The sequence below is a fragment of the Balaenoptera musculus genome, chromosome 11, assembly GCF_009873245.2.
Source record: "Balaenoptera musculus isolate JJ_BM4_2016_0621 chromosome 11, mBalMus1.pri.v3, whole genome shotgun sequence".
NCBI lineage: Eukaryota > Metazoa > Chordata > Mammalia > Artiodactyla > Balaenopteridae > Balaenoptera > Balaenoptera musculus.
This window is the reverse complement of record NC_045795.1, coordinates 61,588,859-61,592,551: the sequence shown is the minus strand read 5'-3', so window position 1 is coordinate 61,592,551 and position 3,693 is coordinate 61,588,859. Positions and strand designations below refer to the sequence as shown.

The window sequence follows — 3,693 nt, the reverse complement described above, 5'->3', positions numbered from 1 at the left end:
AAAAAAACGCTTGCAAAAGGAGGAAGCCCTTGGAGCCACAGAGGCTCGCTGCCCAGGGAACACCCACCCAGCATCCTGGCCCCGCCTTCTAAAACAGAGTCATTATTTTCTAGGATTCTGAAAAATGCACGCTAGTTGTCATAGCTCACATCTGCTGAGCAGTTACCTTGGGCAGGCGCTGGGTCATACTTTTCCCTGGCCTCGTGGAGGCCTCACACCAGCAATATGAGGGAAGTGCTGTCATTTCCCCATTTTACAGTTGAGGAAACTGAGGCTCAGTGAGGTTAAGGGAACCCAAGCTACCCAGCTGTAAGGGGCAGTGCCAGTATTTGACCCCAAGCGGGGTGACTCCAGAATGGTCACACAATGATGTCTCCTTACAGAGTGAGCTGGTGCTGACTGCTCGATTGTCTAGAATGTTTGCTGTGATTCTTTTGTGGTTCTGTCTCTATGCACTTGATGTATCTTTGGTTAGAAATACAAGGGAGTCCTCTCCTTTTTTCACTTTCTGTTTCTCAACTATCCTGTCCTGAAGCAGAGGTGACCACGGTGGGAGAGGGGCAGCTATGGTGCCCCAGAGTGGTGTCAGAGATGGAGCGGGGAGAAAAGAATGTCCCCGTGAGGAGCAGCGTGGTGTGGGGTGTCAGGGCGCAGCAGGGTGGAGGGGGGCACCCCCAGGGGAGCAGAGGTCCTACATGGAGTGTTGGAGTCCAAGCGAGGAGAAGAGGTGGTCCGCATGAGAGAGCGGGTGGTGGCAGAAGTGAGAGAGTGGTTACATACAGGGGCATCCCATCGAATAAGTACATTTATTAAAGACCATGGGAGCCAGGTTTCTCATTGTCAGAAAAGGGAGGTACAAATACAGAGAGAAAACTAGAATGAATCCTATGGTGTAGGATTAAAATTGGAGCTATCGGTGTGCAGTTGTGGACTTCGACACCTAAAGAGGAATCTATAAATGTCAATGGAAATGTGCGCATCAGTCTGCCAGCTGTCTGGGTGGAGCAGCAATGCCTCCAAAGCCTCGAGCACTCCTGGCATCCAAGTGCCACCTTCTGTAATAAATACAGCTTTCCACTAAAAGGAACCAGAGCACCTTGGAGAAATGGCTGGGGCAGGAAAAGTAGAAAATGAGCCCAGAACAAGTTGTTTTGCCAGAAAGCAAGGAATTGTTTAAAGAAGGATGGGAACGTGCCAGGACACAGAGCCAGCTTGAAGGAGCTTCTTGGGGCCAAAATCAGGGACAGTTTGAACATCAAAATAGTGACAGTAACAGCAAAACAGGAAATCATGAGCATACACAGATATAAATAAATAAGCGAATACACTGGAAGTCTGATGAGCAATGGAGTGTTTTCATCGTCTCAGATTACTTGCCCACAAAATACTTATTAATTACAAAGAGGAAAGAGTCACCTCGCAGTGGAGAAGCCGGAAAGATGTCACTTGAATGAAGTGACCAAAGTAAGCATCGTCAGTAATGGGCCAAATGGAGAGCCTGCAGCACGTGAGGCCCTGATGGGCTGCGGTGAGGAGAATGAGGCATCACCTCCGTGAGACTCCTGCCGAGGAAACACCACACTAGCCCAACTGAGGGGCTTTCTGCAAAACAACTGCCCAGCAATTTTCAAAACTGTCCAGGACATGTCTGAGGAACTGTTTCAGACTGAAGGAGATTGCAGGCACAGAGCAACAAACGCAACGTGTTTGGACCAGACCCTTCCGCTCTCATGGATGCCCTTGGGACAACTGGAGAAACTTGATGGGTCTGAGGAGCACGTGGCAGGGATGTACCCCTTGGATGTTACTGTCCAGTTTGGATGGTGTGTTGTGACTACAGAGGAGAGTGGCCTTGTCAGTAGGAAACATGCACTAAAGCACAACCTTTGGGCATCAGGTCGACAACTCACTCGAAAATGGCTCAGGGGAAAAATAGTCTTTGTACTGTAGTTGCAGATTTTCTGTGAGCTTTAGATTGTTCCAAAAGAAAATGCAGTGCTATGTAATTCAGGCTTTTCTTCCAGGGACCCGGCCTTGCCCCATCTGATTTGGGGAGGGATGTGTCTGCAGCCCAGCCTGGCTGACCTCCCCCTGTGGTCCCCAAGGGCAGGAGCCTGGGGCAGGCAGCAGGCACTCTGTGTGGCCCTTTCTGTCAGGGGCCATCCCTCACATTCTCAGAGTGGGAGAGGGTTTTATATTCACAGCCGGCCCCTCAGTGGGACGGTTTAGGGCCGAGGATTATGCAACCTAACAGGCAGGGAGCCTTGCTTCCTGGAACTCTGGGTGGGTAGCACATGGCAAGAGAAAATTACGATTCTTTTTTTCTTTTTAAAGCTCCATTGCTTTCCTGATTTTCTCACCTCAGCTCTTTGGCAGCAGGGAAATGGGAGGAGTTTGTTTCCAAGTATGAGGCCAGGACAGGCCTGATTGTTGAGGCCGTGCCCTGGCTATGCTGGGGAGGAGGTCCCAGAGAAGCTCTGCTGTGGCCGTTCAGAAACCCGGAACCCCCTGCTCTACGTGTCATCCCACAGGAGCCACACAGGAGCCAGGCTGTGTCAGGACCCGCCTGGAACTGTTCTTGCCCCGTCGGTCCCTCATTCACTTCACAATGTGCCCAGGCCTGTGTGAGGTCCTGGGAGTGCAATGTGAGGGGCCCTCTGTGCCAGTGGGACTGAGGCGGGCCTCAACAAAGGCAAGTGGCCCACCGTCCCTCAACCTTTGAGCTAAAAAGCAGATGGGAAGAGGCCACCTGGTTTAACCACCACTCGATATGGGCTGTCCTTTTCCACTGACCCTGTCAGATGTCTCCATGTGCTTGCTTAAATCCCTCGTGGGACGAGCAGCTCATTACTCTGCAAAGCAGCTGGTTCCATCATTAGACGCTCAGCTTGTTATAAAGTCCCCCTGTGGTGAGGCAGGCAGGCCTCCGAAACATCACCCTGTGGTCCCTGGCGCCGGCCTCTGGAGCAGTCATTTAAGAGGCCAGCAAATGTTTGCAACTGGCCTTCCCGTCCCTCTTTGACTGTCTCCTCTCCGTGTTCCTTCGCCGCTTCCTCCCAACTTTTCCTCTGAGATATGGTTCCTGGACTTTTTCATCTTCCCAAAATCACCTTTGGATAGAATTCTGCTTGTCACTGTCCTCGCTGTGGTGTGCGTTTTCTCAAGCGGTCTGCCGTGGGCAGGGGCCTGTGCCTCCTGTGGTCCGAAGGGACACGCTGTTCAGAACCCACCTCTTTGTAGCCACCACGCCTCATTTGCTGCCAGTGGTAATAAGCTTATGGCCAGTAAACCCCCGTGTCCTCTTGTCCACCCCCAGCTCTCCCTGGCCAGGTGAGAACCAGCACTGCAGCCACCTCCAGTGGACTCACCAACAGCCCTGCTGAGGTCTATGGATTTCATCGTCCCAGCGTAAAAGATCTTCTGGTGGCACCGTCCCGGAGGCCTCTGAACCAGCCGGTAGGGCAGCAAGCGGGGGTGGTTTCTGCCAGGAGAACGATGCTGGGTTAAGGTTCAAATGACCCACCCTCAAGGAAAAGTCTGTGAGCTAACACACCACCCTCAGGGCCCAGTCTTTTCACATCAGTTTCCCTGCACAAAGAATCATCTTGACAATAAAGCCAGAGGCAGAAAAATCTGAAGAGAGCTCTAAAAGGCACATTTCAGGTTTCAAGTGGTTGTTTTTTCCCTCCAAAG

General features: G+C 51.8%; 1 protein-coding gene across 1 annotated transcript in view; it reads right to left on the bottom strand.

The window, feature by feature from the left end:
* EXOSC7 (exosome component 7) overlaps positions 1 to 3,693 on the bottom strand; it is a 54,543-nt gene that overhangs the window by 15,270 nt on the left and 35,580 nt on the right. The window lies entirely within an intron of this gene.